At 41.3% G+C, this 22,262-nt stretch overlaps 1 long non-coding RNA gene and 1 pseudogene across 1 annotated transcript in view; one reads left to right on the top strand and one right to left on the bottom strand.

The window, feature by feature from the left end:
* LOC135206912 (uncharacterized) overlaps positions 1–22,262 on the top strand; it is a 377,133-nt gene that overhangs the window by 154,028 nt on the left and 200,843 nt on the right. The gene's annotated exons all lie outside the window — the stretch shown is intronic.
* Positions 1–22,262, bottom strand: part of LOC135206909 (cysteine-rich protein 2-binding protein-like) — a 147,321-nt pseudogene that overhangs the window by 68,053 nt on the left and 57,006 nt on the right.

The following is a 22,262-nucleotide window of genomic DNA, read 5'->3' on the forward strand; positions in this document are numbered from 1 at the left end:
ATAGGTGGTAGACTTCGTGGGTGTTTGCCCAGTAGTCTGCATCACCTCAAGAAACTTTAGCGAGATATATGATCTATGGCCAAGAGTTCTTGTGGGTCTGCCGATGGGGTCTTATCCGCTTACTCGGCAGAGCCTGAAAGGACTTTGTCAATGGGTGCTGATCCACTTATATGACAATACACCTTATGAAGGAGCATACAACCAATCCCGACCACCTGATCCTAACCACATGTTAGTAATAAAACTTGGTTCGAGTTATCCCCCGAACTCTTCACAACAACAATAACTCAAAAAAAAAAAAACACAATACGCACACATACATAAATTAAAAAAAAAAAATAAATAAAAAAAAAAAAAATTATACTCATCTAATAAGATATCACAAGAGTTTCTTACTGAACAACAGTGACTGGCCGCCAGTGCGACACCAAGCCCTTTTTGTTAGAAGAGACTCTAGAACATATCTAAAAAGAAGGTAAGTATATACTTAAGGATTGGTGTTGGCTCCCATACCCAGGATCGTATCCGCAGACACGAAAGGACCTAGAGAAAAACATTTCTCATAGGTCACACGAACGTCTCTCAAGTAATGAGATGCAAATACTGAGTTGCATCTCCAAAATGTCGTATCCAAGATGTTTTTAAGTGACATATTCTTTTGAAACGAGAGAGACGTCGCTACTGCTCTCACTTCATGAGCTTTCACTCTCAACAGTCGAAACTCTTCGTCAGGACAGATCTTATGCGCGTCTGTAATGACGTTTCTCACAAAGAATGCAAGAGCATTCTTGGACATCAGTCTGTGGGATCTTTTACCGCGCACCAAAGACCTTGTCTAGAGCCCCCCATCTGGCCGTCTCTGAAGGTAGAACTTTAGAGCTCTTACAGGACATAGAGACCTCTCTGCTTCTCTGCCTACGAGACTCGATAAGCCTTTAACCTCGAAGGACTTAGGCCAGGGATTCGTGGGATTCTCGTTTTTAGCTAAAAACAAGGTTTTAAACGAGCAAATAGCTGAGTCCCCCTTGAATCCTACTCTATCCTCCAGAGCATGTAATTCACTAATTCTCTTTGCTGTAGCTAAAGATAATAGGAATAAGCATTTCCTAGTGATGTCTCGAAACGACGCCAGATGAGGAGGTTCGAACCTTTCGGATGACAGGAACTTGAGTACTACATCTAGGTTCCAGTTAGGAGGAACCGGTTCCTTAGACTTCGTAGTCTCAAAGGATCTTATGAGATCGTGGAGATCCTTGTTATCTGCCAGATCTAATCCTCTATTCCTGAAGACTGCCGAAAGCATACTTCTGTATCCCTTTATTGTGGATACAGATAGATGAGATTCTTCTCTCAGGAACAGCAGGAAATCAGCAATTTCCGCTACAGAGGTAGTGGAGGAGGACAACTTCTTAGATTTGCACCACCTTCTAAAAACCTCCCACTTGGACTGATATACTTGTCTAGTGGAGGCTCTGCGGGCTCTCACGATCGCGCTTGCAACTTTACGAGAAAACCCTCTCGCTCTGACGAGTCTTTCGATAGTCGAAAGGCAGTCAGAGCGAGAGCGGGGAGGTTTTGATGATACCTCTGGAAGTGTGGTTGTTTGAGAAGATCCATCCTTCTTGGGAGGGATCTGGGAAAATCTACCATCCACTCCACCACCTCCGTGAACCAATCTTGTGCCGGCCAAAAGGGGGCTATCAATGTCATCCTCGTCCCCTTTGAAGCCACAAATTTTTTCAGAACTAGTCCCAGGATTTTGAAAGGAGGAAAAAGCGTAGACGTCTACATGAGACCAGTCTAGTAGGAAGGCGTCGACTATCAGAGCTCTGGGTCTTCCACGACCGAGCAAAAGACTTCCAGCCTTTTGGAGAGGAACGTGGCGAAGAGATACACATGAGGGGTTCCCCAAAGAGACCAGAGATCTTGACACACATCTTTGTGTAGGGTCCACTCTGTGTGAAGGACCTGGTTCCTCCTGCTGAGTCTGTCCGCCCTTACATTCCTTTCTCCCTGAATGAACCTTGTAAGCAGGGAGATGTTCCTCTGGGACGTCCAAAGCAGATCTCTTGCAAGTTCGTAGAGGAACAAGGAGTGAGTCCCTCCTTGTTTCCGAATGTAGGCAAGTGCTGTGGTGTTGTCCACATTTACTTGAACTACTTTGTTTGACACCAGAGGTTCTAGACTCTTCAGAGCCAGGTGTACGGCGAAGAGCTCTTTGCAGTTTGTGCCAAGACACCTGCACTGCTTCCTAGGTGCCTGACACTTCCTTCGAGCCTAATGTTGCTCCCCAACCGTTCTCCGACGCGTCGGAGTACAACACTAGGCTTGGGTTCTGGATTTTCAGGGAGATTCCCTTGTTCCCCTTCAGAGGGGCAACCACCATTCCAAGTGCGGTCTCATCTCACTGGAATGGGAAAGGCGTCTGAAAGATGTCGGTCTTCCAACTCCAAGACCTCTTGAGGAAGAATTGAAGTGGACGTAAATGAAGTCTTCCTAGTGGGAAGAACTGTTCGAGCGAGGAAAGGGTCCCTAGAAGGCTCAGCATTCCCTCGCCGAAGTCTGTTCCTTCCCTAAGAAGAGAGAGACTTTCTGCAAGCCTTTTGCGATTCTCTCTTGCGAAGGAAATACTCGAAAACCCCGAGAATCCATCTGAATCCCCAGATAGACTAAGTTCTGTCTGGGGGTCAGCTGTGACTTCTCGAGGTTTACGAGTAATCCCAACGATCTGATCAGGTTTAGTGTCAACGTAAGGTCCTCCAAACACTGTCTCTCTGATCTAGCCCTGATGAGCCAGTCGTCCAGATACAGAGAGATATTACACCTTTGAGGTGAAGAAACCTCGCCACATTCTTCATCAGGCTTGTGAAGACCTGAGGAGCTGTGGAAAGGCCGAAACACAAGGCTCTGAACTGAAAGATCCTTCCCCCCGTCATGAAACGGAGGTACTTCTTCGATGAAGGGTGGATCGGGACGTGAAAATAGGCGTCCTGGAGATCCAGAGACACCATCCAATCTCCTTGGCGCATAGCCGCAAGGACTGAGGCTGAAATCTCCATAGAGAACTTCTCCTTCTGAACAAATTTGTTCAGAGCGCTGACGTCAAGTACCGGCCTCCAGCCCCCCGAGGCCTTCGCAACCAGAAAAAGGCGATTGTAAAACCCCGGGGAGTTTTGATCCAGTACTAGTTCTATCGCAGCACAGGATCCTTGTACTTGGCTGACAGTTCCCGCGGAGTTGAAGTCAGGGGAGGACTGTCCAGGAAAGGGATAAGATATCCTTTCCTTATCACAGACATTGATGAGGCGTCTGTGTTGATACGTGCCCAGGACTCCACAAATCCCAGGAGCCTGGCACCTACTGGTGTTTGGAGAAGAGAAGCATCACTTCCCTTCTTAAAGGGACGGAAGGCAGACCTACCTCTCTTCTCAGGAGCCTTCTTTCTTGAGGGTGCTCTGGAGGTAGGGCCACCTCGAAAGGGCTGAACCGACGTACTCGGTCCTTTCTTTTCCACCGCAGTCGCAGGTCTCTTCTTCCTTGATGACTGGGTAAGAAGGTCTTGAGTCGCCTTCTCAGTTAATGAACGAGAAATGTCTTTTACTAACTGAGAAGGAAACAAAAAGTCCGATAATGGAGAGTACAACAGCGCTGCCCTTTGAGAGTGGGAGACTGCTTTAGTCAAAAAAGCACTGAAGACTGTCCTCTTCTTAAGAAGTCCCGCTCTAAATAAAGAGATCTCAAACGAGCCATCCTGTACCACCTTGTCGATACATGACAGAATACACAGGAGAACTTCTAGGTCGAGTCCTTCTGAATCATGGGCCTTCTTGGACATCACCCCAAGGGACCAATCTAAGAAGTTGAAAACTTTTAATACATGGAAGAGTCCCTTGAGGAGATGGATCCAGTTCTGAAATGCCCCAAGTCACACGGGCAGAGTTCAATCCTTGCCTTCTTGACGCATCGACAAAAGTCGAAAAAGTCCGCTTCCGCCGAAGACGGAAGAGAAATACCCATATTCTCTCCCGTCTGATAACAAATGCCTCGTTTACCAGCGAGTCTCGCTGGGGCATGCAGAAGACCGTTCTGACCAACTCCTTCTTCGAATCCATCCACGAATTCAAAGACTGAAGAGCCCTCTTCATAGAAATGGTGGGCTTCATTCTTAGAAAAGATGAAGACTCCTTTGCCTTTGCGCTCGAGAACAGAGAGCGCGGAGAAGGAGGAGCGGGCAGGGGTTAAAGCGTCTCCGTATTCTTCAAGAAGCAGGGCTGTCAAGACTTTTTAGCTTGATAGTCCTTCTCTTCCACGATACTCGTCTTCGAGTTTCCTCCTACTCGGGGTCTAGAGGAGACTCCGTAGACAAATCAGGACGTCTTTCCTCTGGGGGAGACAAACTCCTGATAGGAGAGGGACTAAGGGAATGATAATCCCTCCTTTTCAAAGTTTGAGCTTTGTGAGAAGCTTCCCTCTTGGCTGGCGCCAAAAGCCTAGGCTTCTCCCCATAAAAGGATGACGCCTCGCGCTTGGATGACGCCTCTCGTCCGCCGAGCGTCCTGGCTGATGCCTCGCGCTTGGCTGACTCCTGACGTCTGGATGACGCCTCGCGCCTGGAAGACGTCTCGCTCTCAACTGGCGGTCCTCCCTTAGGAGCTGGCGCCAAAACCATTGGGCTGGCGCCTCGCGCTTATATGACGCTCTGTATGACGCCTCACGTCTATCTGGTGTCACGTCTCTGAAATATGGTCTCTCGATCTTGATCTAGAAGCAAACTTCTTCAGCATGTTTGGAAGACGAAGCTTCATGTCTGAAAGACGCCTCGCGTTTGGCAGGAGAGAGAGGACGAGACTTTTGATTGGAAGAGAAACGTCCTTCTTATGAAGAGGATCTCTCGCCAAAACTCCCACCAATGAGGCTAGCTGTTTTCTTGTACAGCAAGGAGAATTTTCCTTGAAGCTTCTCCCACGTCATCTTCAATGGGGGGAGAAGTCGAAGGCAAGCGGTCCGCTACGTCCATGTAGGGAGACGTTGACGCAACCTTCGCCTTTTTGATAGAAGAGGGAGCTTCATCTGAGAAGCGCTCCGGGCTTGAATTCAAATCAGGTTCTCTCAAATGCCGTTTCAGTAGCCTAGAAAGGTCCGAATCCTTCCACCTCGTTTAGGTGAAGGAGAACCAGATGACGAGAAACACTCTCGCCGGACGCTTTTTTCTATAGCGGCCCTGAGCAGCCTGAAGCGAAACAGAGCTGCTGAAGGGACGTCTGACCGTTGAGGATTCCCACGACCTCCTTAAGGCTTTCGACTTTCCTTCTCCTCTGGGCATGGGAGCTTGGAAGAGGTCTAGGCCTGGGAGCGTCGCAGGGACGATCAAACGCCCCCTCCACAACACTGGGAGCACTCACTTCACTGAACATTTCACTTCACTATCCTTACCTTGTAAGACCGCCATTTTGGACTTCATCTTATGGATAGTAGCCTTCAGATCGGCGATTTCAGAGGCCGATTCTGAAAGTAAAGCTTGTGAATTCGACAGAGGGAGAATCAAAATCATCAAAGTTAGATATAGGGTCAATAAAAGGCTCAATAGGCCTTGTACTCACACTCTTCAAACGTCTAACCCTATCCCTCTCTAACTTCCTCAAATAAGAAGTTAGTCTTCCATTCTTCTGCATTTAATCCCTCACATTCATGACAGGTAATAGTAGAAGAACATTCAAACCACCCCCTACATTTACGACATACAGTGTGAGGATCAACCGAAGCCTTCGGTATCCTCACCCTGCAGCCTACATTCACACACATTCTCACACTCACATTTGAGTCAGACATACTGAGAAAAATAAAAAAACAAGTCCAAATTCAGTCCACAGTAGCGAATTCAAAAACAAGATCCAGTACGTCACCAAAAAAGCCGAGAAACGATGATCAAAAGGTTGAAATAAGAATCTAAGTCAGGAGGTAATAACAACAATGTTGATACCACCGGCAACAGAGAAAATATGATAGAAAACGGGAATGGTTCCTAGTCCTGCCGCCCAGGGCAGGCAGGTAGATCACCTGACCTACCTGTAGCGAGTGGCGCGAAATTTGAATTTCTGTCGGGGACGACGGAGTCTTAGCTAAGTATATATCTGACAGGTAAGTTGATTGTATGAAATTTTACGTTGCATGTGCAATTGATCTACACCATAAACTGTTTTCAATGACTATATAGTAGGAGTAACATCACTTGTACCTGAAATCGATCTAGAACTCTAATGCCGTCATCTGGTTCCTGGGGTATCCTGGACTTCAGTCTTTCTGGACGTGTTTGAAGTCTGCCATGTACTTTGTAAAACCTAGCTTCAGCATCCAGATCAAATTGAGGTACCCCATGTTCATGTTTAGACTTTCTGAAAATAAAATTATTATATTACACTACAAATTACTATATCCAAACAATGAAACGCTGTAACTGTTAACCCTATGGAAGTATATTCCATATAACTGAGCCCCAAGTCAGTGCCAATAATGTATATGATTAAACATATGAAGATACAGAAAACAACATTATATCCTTCATATGAATAGAAGGATCCACAATAATATACTTGAATATCAAGAAGCGCATTTGTAACAATTTATACAAAGCTTACACAGCTTTTGTTCATTGTTCTGTGGACTTGTCCAATTTAGCAGTTCTCTGGTATTATAGCAATATTTTACTAGAAACAGTGCTAAAGCAGACACATTTCACTGGGCGACACGGCTTCCTTGCCCAGAAATAGATTTTTCCTACGTCAAAATCCCTTTTCTAAGCCCTTGGAAAAGGATGCAAACCATCAAAGACACACCTACTTGAAGTCATATTTTTAATTAATAGGAGAGCAAAAATTGCTCATAGCAAAAGATTTTTTTAGATGGCTGTATCTTCCACATTTTTTTTACACTATATAGGTCATTCTGGTCTTGTTTTGTTGGTAAAAGATTGAATTTTGTCACATTGTCATCAAAAGTATAAAAAGACCACCAGGAAATGCCATAACATGTCAGATAAATGTAGCAGAACATGAACAATTTTGTTATGTCTTAAAAAAAGAGCTCTAGCATCAAAACTATTACACCTTCAGTTTACATATATTTTTCATTGTATTCTACAACTCTTTAGTTATAAAATGACAGATATGTCTATTTCTAAGCCGTTGTAAACGTATGCAAACCGTTGAAGAAACATACCCACTAAAGTCAAATTTTTACTTAGTAGGCGAGCGAAAATTGCTCATAGCAAAAGATTTTTTTAGACGGCTGTAGCTTCCACATTTTTTACGCTATATTGGTCATTCTGGTCTTGTTTTGTTGGTAAAAGATAAAATTTTGTTACATTGTCATAAAAAATGTAAAAGACGCCAGGAAATGCCATAACGCATCAGGTAAATGTTGCGGAACATGAAAAATTTTATGTTATGTCTTACAAAAAGAGCTCTAGCATAAAAACTATTACACTTACAGTTTTCATATATTATATTCTACAACTCTTTAGCTATACAATGGTATATATAACTTTATTCCTAAGTCCCAGGAAATGTATGTAAAGAGTCAAAAAAAATCAGTTACCCAAACTCAGTTTTATTCTTTTTTTTTCAGTAGGTAAAAATAAAAATTTTATTGCATAAAAGAAGATAACAAAATAAATCCTTACACCCACAACCTTTTGTTGTGATCCTTTGGGCTGGTGTTGTGCATCCTCCTCTCCCCTGAAGGATCTTGCATATACCTGCAACACGGCAATTCGAGAAAGGAGGGACATGAACACCTATTGACGCCTCACCCTCTTCCCTGTCTTTACTCCAGGAGGGGGAGTGGACCAGTACTTGTCGATGGTATGGTACCTCCTGAAACAATCCCTCCTGTAGACACAGAATGCCACTTTGCACTCCGCACACTGGAAAATCGTGTCTCGGCATCTGCCACTCAAATAACAGACACAACACTTCTGCTGGCGTATAGCCCCAATCCTCTCTTCTACATGATTCCCTGGCCTCAGTCTGTCAGGGTTGTCCTAAACTCGGGTAGGAGGTGTGTGCTGAAGGGTGGCAGAAGGAGTGACAGGTTGGGTGGCAGCTGGAGTGGCAGGCTGGGGGTAAGGGATGCCAGGATTATCGACCCTATCCTCAACATCGTGTTGTTCATGACAAGGTCTGTCTGCCCTCTCGTTCTCAGGTAGAGAGGGGGCATGGGCGATCCTGCTCCCAGAGTCGGGCCACAAGGTCTCGTCGTAGTGAAGGAGGGCGTCGGCAATCTCTTCATGGTACTCCCAAAGTGTCAACCTTTTTCTCTTGTCAGTCCTATATTTGCAGTAGAGGGTGAAGGAATTTAGGAGTGCCAGCTGAAGGAGGTCCACCTGATCGACTTCCTTGAGAACGAATAGTAATTTATAAGTTGGTCAAAGAGGTCAATGCCCTCCATATAGCTGATGTACTCCTTTACCAATTTTGGTCTCTGAATTTTATAGTCTTCACGTACATACCGCCCTCCTCATTTGACCCTCCTGTTGTGGATGAACTCCTCAGAGTCTGCATTGAAGTAGTTGCTGATGAAACTCGCACCTCAAGTCCTGCCAGCAGATGACATAGTGTTGTCCTTCTTCCTGAATATCATGTCTCCTCACTGCAATTTTTTCCTCCTGACAGCCTCTCTTAGCACTTTAGGTTACCCCTATGGATGCGAAGAGTGCCACTGCAATGGGTGCCATTGTTGTAAAGTTCTTCTGCCAGAGAAACAGAGTTGTAGAAATTATCCATGAAAACATGGTAACCTTGGTTTAGGTGTGGTCCCATGAGGTTAAAATCTATGTCACGAAGGGAGGAAGTAACACCTCTGTAGATAAGAAAATCAAGGACTTAACCTGACTGACTCTCACACAAAAAATAAATCTTTTTGCCATATTTTGCAGGTTTCTTTGGGTTGTACACTTTGATGTTGAAACGTCCTTTCCACTTCATCATCCATTCGTCAAGAGAAAGGTGTTTTTGAGGCACATACAGACTTTTATATTTGTCTTGGATGTATTCCATAACTGGTCGTATCAGTATTAGCTTGTCAAGGTTGTCCTTTGGTATAGCCCGACGATTGAAAGTGTGGAAATACTTTCCTATTGCTTCAAATCACCTACGTGATAGAGCAGCTGGGAAGGCAGACATGCAGTATGTTTTGTTCCGTGCCCAAAACATCCCCATTTCTGGTAAATCAATGATACCCATCCAAATGACAATCCCCAAATACTTAGCAATGTCAATGACGTTACAGCCACTCCATGCATATGCCAATATCTTGTTTAGCTCACAATGCATGTAGGTGGCATAATCATTTGTCTCCTCCGTAAGGTATACCAAAAATTCATGTAAAAAAAAAAAGAAAAAAAAAAGACAGAGCTGAAAAAAAACCAATGGAGTGGTGGGATGGGTGCAGTCATTCGAGGCAGAGCAGAGAAGGGGTGTGGTGTAGGTGGTGTAGCATCTTGACTCCACCCTTCCTCCTCATCCCAACCATCTTTTACGGAAGAACGGAACGAAAAGCTGCTTGACTTGCTCTCCGTTTCCTCCCACTTGTCCTGGTCCTCCTTGCACCTATTGCACAGCGACACACAGGACGCCTACGGCCTGCATATTCGTCCCCTTCATCACTATCATTACTAGAGGGAGAGCTCTCATCTTCTATTTCCATCTGAGCTTGAGTAACGTCTTCATAACCCTCAAAATCATTCACTTCATCAACTTCCGAGGGCTGATAATCATCATCACTATCCTCAATTGTTATATCACTATCACCATCACCATCTGTAGTAGCGACACCACTTGTGCCTGTCACTATCACTTTTCCCATCACCACTACTTCCCTCATCTCCAGACAACCCCACCTCACTATCACTTTCATCACTACCATCTTCAGTTATGGTGTCACAAACTGCTTGTAATTTATGAGGGTTAAGATTCTTTATCCTTGAATATTTATCCAATAAACTTTGAAACAACAAAGTTGGTGTCTTTTGTGTATTTTTTTGGGAGAGAGGGGTCAACATGGTGTGAGGTTGTGGGTGATGGAAAGTTCAAACTATGCACAACTTTGCCCTTTGGAACCTTTTCCATGAGTCCTTTTGGCAATTTGAAATTACTGAAATAAAGAACAATCTTTCATTAACAAATTCTGAATATTTCAGCAAAATCAATACACAAATAACAGAGCTAGAAGCGCAAATGTACCAAGATATCACTGGGTGACACAGCGATTTCGAAGTGTAAAAAGTAACTGATGATTGTAGGAAAGATTTTTGGTGTGAGAGGGCTTGGGGCCACTCAGCAAGCATGGCAAGGCTTTGTTTGTGCTGTCTCAGCGAGGGAACCTCGAGGTGCTATTAGTGATTTATGGCGAATTTTGATTTAACTGTATATGTCTCTGGACATTCGGTACGTCCCATAGCGGTGAAGGGAGAGATTTTTGTGGTGAAAGGGTTAATTACTCACAGATATATATGAGGTAGCAAATAATAAGCTTGCAGGGTAGGGTAACAATAATTCAGCAAAAAATATAGCTGAAAATTATTAATGGCTTCAGGATACATGTAATCTTTGCATATTACAGGGGCTACTGTCACATGTTCAAGATAAATCATTAACTTAGTTATAAAAATTATCTTAAAAGATGCACAGCAGTCCCTTGATAAATCTTCGTTTACATGTTTAATTATTTATATCACTGTACTTGTTTTGGTACTAGACAATACAGTATACAGTGTATCACTATTTCATCAAAATATAGGTTGCTCAGCCTAACTTCATTTGGTGTACAGTAATTTTCCTTTACAAGAAGCAAGGGTTAATATATAATACTATCAACATATTTTGAGAGCTTTAAAAATTCAGTTTAAAAAGTTATGATATAAATATAATTAAGATACTTGCCTTACTATTAGCTTACGAAGCAATCTGTGCAATTTTGCTGGAAGTGGTGCAGCTTCTTGAAGTCGTTTGAGTTCTCTCACTAATTTCTTCTCTTCGTAACCACTTAAAGGACGTATACTGAAACACAATAAAAGTTCTTCAATAAACTAAATAACCTAAAGATCAAAGTATAGTTTAGCTTTTACTGAAGAACATTTGAGGCACCTATGTCAGAGGGGCCTATGTGCAAAAGCTATTATATTGGCAAATGACTGAATTATCTTCTAAAGCAATCAGAACATCTTTACGAGGCTTAGAAATAATAAAAACGATGTGATGAATATGAAATTTTAAAGAAAATCGTAGATATTTTTGGAAATAATCATGAAAAATATAATAATTAGGTATGGAGAGTTTGTGTTATCCCTAAATTGTGTAGAAATGTTTGATCTTTCATGTGGAAGCAATAATTTTGCTATAAATGTGTTTGCTAATGAGCTGTAATTGATTTAAAAAAAACTAATTTCTTACGGAATGCAATTTTCAGATTTTCCAACCTACTTATGCTGACGTTTTGTCAGGCAAAAAGAATGTGGTCGCAGACAAGTTGAGCCGTCAGAACCAAATTCTAGGCATGGAGTGGTCTCTACATCAGGTTGTGGTGGACAGGTTTTTTCAGGTGTGGGGGGAGGTCTATGTTAGACCTCTGTGCAACCCGCTACAACAAGAAGCTAGAGGTCTATTGCTTGGTGATTCCGAATCCCCTAGCACTAGCAGAGGATGCCTTTCAACATCCTTGGGACAACATAGAGGTGTACACATTTCCCCCGTTTTGCCTGATCCGTCAAGTGCTGAACACAGTGATGAGAGCTCGAAACTTCAAGATGACATTAGTGGCTCCTCTCTGTGGCCACAGGCAGAATGGTTTGCAGATCTTCTATTTCTGTTGTCAGAGGTTCTGAGAAAAATTCCACCAAGGTGGCAATTACTTGGCCAACATCACGTCGAAAGATTCCACCACTCAGTAGAATCCCTGTCTCTTCATGGATGGAGGCTATCAAGTATCTCCTCCAGGCAAGAGGGTTTTCTCAGGAGACAGCAAAGCACATGTCCAGCCATCTTAGGAAGTCCTCGGTTGTAGTCTACTAAGGGAAATGGGCAATATACTGTGATTGGTGTCGTTGATGGGGTTTCCACTCAAAACCTCTATTCAGTGCATAGCAGATTTTTTGGTCTTTCTCAGAGATGAGAAATGTCTTTCTATTTCTGCTATCTGGGGCTACAGAGCAGCTTTAGCCTTGGTGTTACTCCTGAGAGGTGTAGATATATCCTCATCCTGGGAGATCTCTTTATTGTTCAAAGGTTCCGAGCAGACCTATTCTCCAAGGGAACTTAAGCCTCCCGCAAGGGACATTTCACTTGTCCTTAAGAGTTTCACTAGAGCTCCTTACGGCATTCCTTGGACAGAAACTTAACGCTGAAGACAGTTTTCCTTTTAGCTTTGGCTTCCTCGAAGAGGGTAAGACAGCAGGAGAGCTTCATGGCCTTAGTTATGATGTGAAACATACCAGGGGTTGGGGGTTGATGACCTTCGAATTTGTCCCGAAATTAGTGGCCAAGACCCAGAATCCCTCGGTACATGACGACAGATTTGCCTCCTTTTCCATACCATCTTTGAATGACTTTGTAGATAATGATCCACAAGAGCTCTTGTGTCCTGTGAGAATCTTATGTTGCTATCTCAAAAGGACTCGACACCTCAGGCCGGGGTGTCGTAGGCTTTCTGTTAGTACGGGACGAGCAGACAAAGAGGTTTCCAAGAATACCATTTCTTTCTGGATTCATGAGGCAATCAAGAAGGCTTATTCGTCTCTTGATGGTTCTGTCACTGAGTCTGTGCAGGCTAGAGCGCCTGACGTCAGGGGTATAAGTTCCTCTCTGGCTTTCAAGAAAAATTTTGCTGTTCGTAGAGTTTTGAACACTGGGACTTGGTTACAACAATCCATGTTCACCTCCTTTTATTTGAGATGTTGCCCACAGGTCGATGGACACTTTCCCTAGGTCCTTTGGTGGCTTCCCAACAAGTGGTTTATCTCATCCTTGTCCTTGACCAGACAGTTTGTATCTTACCTATGGTGATTGTGTGAAAGAGAGAATGAGTGAGTGGGCTGGTCTCTTTATTTCTCTTATTTCTGTTCTCCTTCCTTCGGGCAGGTTGAGGAATAGACGCATCACATGCTGGACTGGTCTGATACAGGTTAGTTCAGTAGCCATACTGATAGTCTGTTGGTTGAATGTATTTACGAATATCAAAACCCTCTATTCAGTAGCATATACGTACTCCACCTTCTGGCAAAGGAAGGTCTGGAGTAATAACAGACCTCTGTGATCATATGGTTTCTTATTGAACAGTCAGAATTTTCTTTAGTCCCTTAAATGCAATGAATCTGCTCATATATCATAGTATTGTAACCCAGACGATTGAGTTGTAGATATTGGTTTATCTATATTCTCACGGGAATTTGTCTACCTCCTTTAGAACTCTCGTTCTAGAGGGTGGTCAGGTGGGTTAACTCCCAGCTGGTTTAGGATGTCTATACCTCCCTCCAAGTATAAGGCTATCCTATTGTTAAGACCGAAGGTTTGTTCCGCATATGAACAAATGACAAATTTTAGAATCAATTTTTGTTTTTCATAGCTAACAAACCTGAGGTCGTAATACATACAGGCGGCCCTCGGTTAGCGGCAGGGGTTCCGTTCCTGGCCGCTGACGCTAAGTGATTTTTGACGCTAAGCGATTTTAAAGCCTACGGCCGCTGCACACCTTCTTTCGAAACTCTAGACCAGTCAAAGGCGCCGTAATCCCACAATGGCGCAATAAGTAAAATTATATTTATGCAGTATAGTACTATAGAATCTACTGTACAGTAGTACTGTACAATACATTATAGCATTATAAATACTGTAGAGTGAAAAAAGCCTAGCTTTAATCCTTTGGGTGTCTAGAGTATGTAAAGATATAATAAAGTTTATACAGTGTACAGGTAGCTGTAGTGTTCAAGTTGATAATTCGTCTTAAGATAGTCCGATTTTATGAGAGACCAAATTACAATAGCCTAACTTTATCCATCTTCTAGTTACATAAGTTCAACAACAGCAAAAGAGAATGATGAAAGTATGGTTCTAACGTTATACTCGTTGCGTGAACGTGTACAGCCATGAATGACTGAACGAGAAACGATTTTTTTTTCTAAGTACAACCGAATTGAATAACATCCGTTTGGCTTGTATTTCAATCATCGTACTACAGCACACTATTACCGTAGTTGTTATAAATGGCGTTATGTATAGAATAGAACTGACATATCTTAATGTAATAACTTTATTCATTATAGATCAAAGATCAATATAGAGCATAGATCAATCGGGAAATATACTGTTAAATATAAACCTAGTTATAACTGAAGCTGAGAAAACTGTTCAAGCTGCTAATGGCTATTATCGTACATTGGCAACAAGGATAAAACTCCAGTTAATGTATGACATCAAACACAACCGTAGATAAAAATTGAGATAAAATCATTGTAATCAAAACTACTGTGCTTGAAAGAACACATTTTACTGTTGGTTTCACGCCGATATAAGATAAATAATGTAAAGTTCGTATTACGATGACATAAAGGAGAATTGCGAACGGAATCACATAATTTTTTTTACGCAATAAACATGCCACCAACGTATCAGTTAACGAAAAAAAAAGTAGTTCAGATTCACAACGAGACGTATTCAATTCATATTTCCACCTAAAAACACGCTGTATAAGGAAAAATAACCTTGTCTCATATAAGTCAGTTATCAAGATATTCGTTTATGCTAACTAGAAGAAAGAGAATTTGCTCAGAATTGCATTATGGCGAAACAAACTCGTATTCACCATCAGCTGATTTCAAACCACAGCATTGGCCACTCTGCGGAATACTGGCTTAGATTTGCCGTAGTATTTCATAATACAATAATATGAGAATACATACAATATTATTGGATACAGTGAAGTAATTATAACTTTTTAAAGGATTTATGGAAAAGATGCATAATTAATAAAATAACACCATGCATTTTTCGGAACAGTGGCGGACAAGAACGAACATCGATCGCTAAATTTGCACTCTTTTTAACTCGATACTTTCGGAAGAGCAGCACACGGCGGCTTACAAGAATGAACATGAAAAAACATCGTATTGATAACGTGAAGGGCAGTTTCAAAAGCTGCCTTAGTATCATATTTCTGCACAGAAATAAAAATACCCTATACGTAATACATTTTCATACACATTTTAAACATAAAAGCATGAACATTTAATAAAATCGACACATCGATCGATAAATTGCACTTTTTTTTAACTCTATATTTTTGAAAGAGCGGCATGCGGCGGCTCACAAGAAAGAAAATGATAAAACATCGCATTTGATAACGTGAAGGGCAGTTTCAAAAGCTGCCTTCGTATCATATTTCTGTGCAGAAATAAAAATACCCTTTACGTAATATATTTTCATACACATTTTAAACATAAAAGCATGAACATTTATAAATTGACACATACATAGCTAAATTTGCACTTATGTAACTCGATAATTTCGGCATAGAACAGCGTCAGAGGCATATATTTTACCCTAATACCTATGTAATAACTCTCCATACAATTTGTAAATATAATATGCATAACCTTTATGGTCTGAACGGCATTTCTACATATGTATGAACTCGTTAGACAACAGCGCTGTTAACTGAAAATTGTACCGTAAAAATACCTTAAAATGTCTTATTTTTTTAAATTAATATTTTTGACGACAGCCGTAAAACCAATTCGCCGCTGAGCGATTGCGCCGTTAACCGCGGGCCGCCTGTACTGCCAACCTCTAGCCACCCCTCTATTAATTTTGTGTGTGTCATCTGTGCACTTATGGAAAAAAAATCTATTGATGCGCTACGTGTCATCAGATCACGAGAGGGTTAAGTGGTGTCTCAGCCTCAACGATAATCTTCATTCAATGAATCAGTTAAACATGTCATACTACTGCAAAACTGGTTATCAATTAACCCTCTCTTGATCTAATGATGCGTACACGTCAGTAAATTTTTTTCTGTAAGTGCACAAATTTTTTTCTGTAAGTGCACAGATGACGTGCTGGGCACGTCTCATGTAAGTTATTTTCGGAAAAATTCACAAAAAAAAACACGTCAATCATAGAAAACGTAGTTGACACCATTGGGTTGACAGATGATGAATTTCAAAGAAAATGAAAACCCAACAACGCTAGCTAATGCGCATGCGCAGCTAAGTGTCAAGTGCGTCAGTTCAACTCGAAGTTCCATAGAGTATAAAAGTGCTATAAGCGGTCCAACTTTTTTTTACTCTCCCGATGATTTTTTGGCGTTTGTAAGTACTGTAAATTTGATTTTTGTTTAGTGTTTTTATATGTAAGCAAGTGATTTTGCTATACTGTTGTGAATACGATGTAAAAAAAATCAATGTTTCTAAATAATAATCGTTTCAGTAAATTTTTCGTAGTAAAAAAAAATAATAATCACACGACAACTGCTCAATTTTATTCTAACAGTACATATATCTTTTTTTATGCATTTTATAAAAAGTTTACTCAGCTTTCTACTGGTGTCTTTAATTTTTTTCTATATTTGTTCATAACTTAGCTGCGATGCAAAACATCAATATAAGTAGGTTGGAAAATCTGAAAATTGCACTCTGTAAAAAAATAGCATTTTTTAATAAATTACAGCTCATTAGCAAACACATTTATAGTAAAATTATTGCTTCCTATTAGGTTAACGTAAAACTATTATTATTTCTTTTGTTGATTTAAATCAGCCTTGTTTACTTTTAAGTTAAATTTTTTGCTGAGTATGTTTACTCTTGTGTTACCATAAGTTAAGTGGCTTTACGATTATTTGTCAGTGTTTTGCGCCTCCTCCTCCTCCTTTGTGTATTAGTGAACTATCGTTTTAACGATCGTTATTCTTTTGCTTTGAGTGTTTACAAACACTGGGAAGGTGATGAGTGGACATGGTGGACCGGTCAACGGCAGTTCGGGTTTTGACAAGCTCTCACCAGGACTGTTTCCAGTCGCAGCATTACATTTTGGTTTATTTGGAGGATGACTTAGAACCTGTACCTTTCGGACCACGCATTTGGATATTTCCCACACAGATTTTGGCAGACGCAAATATACGTCTCTTGTGCGTGTGTGTCTTCGGATCACGGCTGTTCTCCGCAAGTGTTGTTGTCACCTGCGACCTTCACGCTGCTGTGGGGAGCTCTGCAGAGGCTGAGTCATCTGCGACCGCTGTTTCTGCCCCTTTTTTCCCGCCCGTCGGAGGATTTTTACGGGATCGTGCTGTCGTTATTTCCTGGCATTGGATTTGGATTCACTTGCCGTGTCATCCTCGTCCCGCTGCTATACAGGAGTGAGAGCTACTTGACTCCGTTAGGTGACAAGTAGGAGGCTGCCGCAGGTAAGAGTATTATCGTTCCTCTTGTATCGGGACAATGCTTGCCCTTCAGTACCTGGCATAAAGTATTTGCCCTTCCGTTAGCTGTTTGATGGACTGATCACGGCCCTGGATTCTACTTCCCTTCTGGTACTTCACTTAAGGTGAAATTGTATACTTCTGTCAATCTATTTTATAAATATATAATATACAGCGTATGTATATATATATATATATATATATATATATATATATATATATATATATATATATATATATATATCATATATATATATATATATATATATAATATATATATATATATATATCCTCGGAAATTTAATATATTTTCAAGATATGTTTAACCGAGGGAATTTATTAAGCGATAATAGAATTGGCGATCGACAGGCGCGAACCATCAACCTCTCAATTCAGGACTGGCAGTGAGCCCCAGACCACCCCGCCACCGCAAGAGATATAAGTATATGCTTCCTTTCACCTCATATACCTGCCGCGCACAGGCATTTTTTTGTTTTGGAGACTGCATACAGCCCATCTCGTTTCTTGTTGCATGGTAGTGCTTTTGCCTGCAAGTAGTACATTATTAAGTCTACACATTACCATGATTCATACACCATATCGAACTACAAACGTCCTTTAACCCCTTCTTTACCGGGTGGGTGAGCAGAATGTAAACATTGTGTTCGCTGCGAACTGAATCTCTCGGTAGTGACTCGAGTTTGGAGGGGCTGCCCATCGTAAATATTTGCCAAAAATACACTAATCAAGACAGGCTAATGAAATTATCAGGTATTATTAGCACTATAATAACGCATATTCTCTGTAGTTTTTATCATCCTACAGGGAAAATAAATGATTTTATGAAAAAAAAAAGTGAAACTCAGTCCCTTGTACAAGGGACACTGGTGGTCGGTGAAAAAACTACGGTCTTGATAGAAAGTTCGGTCTTACAGAATGTTGGTATATTGCACCTGGAACATGCACATAAAGTATTATCAAAATAGAACAGTAAATAAGCACGTAATAACAAAAAAAAAGAGCAAAAACTAAAGCGAAAGCCCCGCCAATAAATATGGAAATCGCAAATTTTATAGTATATCTTTCAAAAAATTGGGCGATGTCATTTTCTACGTTTTCTAAGATTAGTTTCATCACAGAAAACAACTTTAGGGGCATTAGGGGTATTCTAAACAAAATAATTTTTCAAGTTTCTTGTCCTCAGAAAAAAATCGCTTTTTGCTTTTTCTCTGGTTTGGTTTTTTATATATAAAGTTACTATAGGCTTTATTTTCTCTACCTCATTTATCTGGTGTTCATATCTTTTATTTTTAAAATGTAATAAGTGAAATAATAAATAAATAAATACAGTAAATGATGATACAACTGGTTTTTTACTTGGGTAGAAGTTAGTTACATGTTTACGCTTGTGCGGTTTGTGATTTTTTGTTGAGACGCAGTTCATCTGTCACCTACACACTACTATAAGCAGTAATAATACTATTTTTTGGGTTCATCATACGTCTGGCATCGTGTCATACCTGGTTATTTTGCTCCAAAACTCTTCAAACCGAAATTACAGAATGATTGGAAGTCCCTATCTGAAAAGAGGAGTTTGTTTTGGTGGTACTATGCGTACCACCTTTATGCACCCGGTGCGGTATAGTAGACTTCAATGGTGGTACCCACCTACCTCCAAACAAACTTCCGGTAATGAAGAGGTTAATATCTAATTCGCTCTACCTTGAATTAATACATTTTCATATATGTTTAACCGAGGGGGAATTTATTAAGCGATAATAGAATTGGCGATTGACAGCGCGAACCATCGACTTCTCAATTCTAGGACTGCCAGTGAAGCACCAGACCGCCACGCCACCGCCCAGCATATAAGTATATGCCGCCTCCCACCTCATATACCTGCCGCGCACAGGTATATTTTTGTTTTGGAGACTGCATACAGCCCATCTCATTCTCGGTTGCGTGGTAGTGTTTTTGCCCGCACGTAGTCATTATATAGTCTATCACATTACCATGATTCATATACATATATCAAACTACAAATATCCTTTAATATCTAATTCGCTCTACCTCGGAATTAATATATTTCATATATGTTTAACCGAGGGGGAATTTATTAAGCGATAATAGAAATTTGCGATCGACAGGGCGAACCATCGACCTCTCAATTCCAGGACTGGCAGTGAAGCCCCAGACCACCCCGCCACCGCAAGGGATATAAGTATATGCCGCCTCCCACCTCATATACCTGCCGTGCACAGGTATTTTTTTTTTGAGACTGCATGGCAGGGTGGTCTGGGGGTTCCCTGCCAGTCCTGGAATTGAGAGGTCGATGGTTCGCGCCTGTCGATTGCCAATTCTATTATCGCTTAATAAATTCCCCCTCGGTTTTAAAACATATATGAAAATATATTAATTCCAACGTTAGAGCGAATTAATGTATTAAAGGACATTTGTAGTTCGATATATGTATATGAATCACGGTAATGTGATAGACTTATATAATGAATACTTGCGGGCAAAAGCACTACCACGCAACCGAGAACGGGATGGGCTGTATGGAGTCTCCAAAACAAAAAAAATATGAGGTGGAGGCAGCATATACTTATAACTCTTGCTGTTGCGGGTTGGTCTGGGGCTTCACTGCCAGTCCTGGAATTGAGAGGTTGATGGTTCGCGCCTGTCGATCGCCAATTCTATTATCGCTTAATAAATTCCCCCCTCGGTTAAACATATATGAAAATATATTAATTCTGAGGTAGAGCGAATTAGATATTAAAGGACATTTGTAGGTCGATATATATATGAAATCAGGTAATGTGATAGACTTATATAATGACTACGAGCGGGCAAAAGCACTACCACGGAACGAGAACGAGATGGGCTGTATGCAGTCTCCAAAACAAAAAAATACTGTGCGTGGCAGGTATATGAGATGGGAAGCGGCATATACTTATATCTCTTGCGGTGGCGGGTTGGTCTGGGGCTTCACTGCCAGTCCTGAATTGACGGTCGATGGTTCGCGCCCGCGATCGCCAATTCGATTATCGCTTAATAAATTCCCCCCTAAGTTAAACATATATTAAAATATATTAATTCTGAGGTAGAGCGAATTAGATATTAAAGGACATTTGTAGTTCGATATATGTATATGAATCACGGTAATGTGATACTTATATAAGACTACGTGCGGGCAAAAGCACTACCACACAACCGAGAACAAGATGGGCTCTATGCAGTCTCCAAAACAAAAAAATACCTGTGCGCGGCAGGTATATGAGGTGGGAGGGCGGCATATACTTATATCTCTTGCGATGGCGGGGGTTGTTTGGGGCTTCACTGCCAGTCCTGGAATTGAGAGGTCAATGGTTCGCGCCTGTCGATCGCCAATTCTATATTATCGCTTAATAAATACCCCCTCGGTCAAACATATACTATATGAAAATATATTAATTCCGAGGTAGAGCAAATTAGATATTAAAGGACATTTGTAGTTCAATATATGTACGTGTATGAATCACGGCAATGTGATAGACTTATATATACTTAGTACCTCGAGATACGAAAGGCTCAACTTACGAAAAACTCGAGATACGAAAGCTAACACAAAAAATTTTACTGCTCTACATACGAAAGTTTTCAAGATACGACAAGGTGTCTGAAAGTCCGAGATTTGCCCCATAACAATTTTGAAACTCGCGCCGCATGCCGCCATCTTAAGTTACAGTAGACTCGCCACCATCCTCCTGCTCTCCTATTGTTCCTGATGCTAGCCAAGCCATGAGATCCTTCTCTCTAATTGGACAGCATCCCTCCCATCATGCATCTTCTATACGTACGTGTTGGCGTGCCTTAGCTCGGCCACTCTGCACCCGAAACTTTACCGTACGCAATTGGCATTCGTTCGGTCCAACGATTTCGTTTAGTAACGTAAATTCGTTAGTGATTTTGATGCAGTACATATTATCGTGTTGTGCTACTTTATCGTGTTGTGAGAACCTAATTAGTATACGTACTACATACGTAACTTAATTACGTACAGTACATAAAGTCATGGTGTCCCAAGAAAAGTTGCTGAAGTTCACAGAAAGAAGAGAATGCTTTCTATGAGACAAAAATGGAGATAATAAAAAAGTATGAAGCTGGCTTGCGGTTGAGTGTGATCGCTAAGGAATACGGCCAAAATCTGTCGACGATAGGCACCATCCTTAAGCAGAAGGAAGCCATCAAAGCAGCTACATCTTCCAAGGGCGTGACTATTTTGTCCAACAAGAGGAGCCATGTGCATAATGAAATGGAAAGGCTGCTTCTTGTATGGATTGAGGACAAAGAAATCGATGGCGATACGATAACCGAGACGGCAATCTGCCAGAAGGCCAGCGCTATTTTCGGCGATTTGATTGCCCAACCGACCGAAGACGACGGCGGAGAGGGGACATCAACGGCAACCCCAGAGTTCAAGGCTTCTCATGGGTGGTTAGAAAAATTCCGTAAATGGACTGGCATCCATTCGGTGGTGAAGAAACTGAAATTACGTAAAGTATAAAAAAGTAAAAAGAAATGTAAAAATCAAAAAGACAAAATAAATTTTATTTTAAGTTTTTCGTAAAGTTAAGTGTTTACAGTTTTGTTAATGTGTAAAGTTTAGTTTGTTTTTCTGACATTTTTATATGAGTTTCGTAAAGTTAAGTGTACGTATCTGCCGTTTGTCCTCCTCCTCCTCTGCCACACTTTCAGAGATAGCCTACTCGAAAGGTAAGCTTCCACATTTTACGTTTCAGTAATATATTTCTTGTACACTA

Source organism: Macrobrachium nipponense, chromosome 31 (assembly GCF_015104395.2).
Source record: "Macrobrachium nipponense isolate FS-2020 chromosome 31, ASM1510439v2, whole genome shotgun sequence".
In the NCBI taxonomy this organism is placed as follows: Eukaryota; Metazoa; Arthropoda; class Malacostraca; order Decapoda; family Palaemonidae; genus Macrobrachium; species Macrobrachium nipponense.